Consider the following 212-nt stretch of genomic DNA (forward strand, 5'->3'; position numbering starts at 1 on the left):
GGGTGTGGGTTGTAAGCGGTGAAGCTAAGGAAGAAGGTGATGTTCTTTGATTGAGTGTTGGGTACATCTGGGGGGTGTTACACTGTGGGAGGGACTGGACTTTTGGATGATGTAAAGGATAGGAAAGAGCTTTTTGAGACACGGAGGTCGAAAGCGGGTCGGTGGAGTTATTTCTACTATTCTGGTGCGAAGATCTACCTTGGAGTATAGTG

This window comes from Podospora anserina, chromosome 7 (genome assembly GCF_000226545.1).
Source record: "Podospora anserina S mat+ genomic DNA chromosome 7, supercontig 1".
Lineage (NCBI taxonomy): Eukaryota > Fungi > Ascomycota > Sordariomycetes > Sordariales > Podosporaceae > Podospora > Podospora anserina.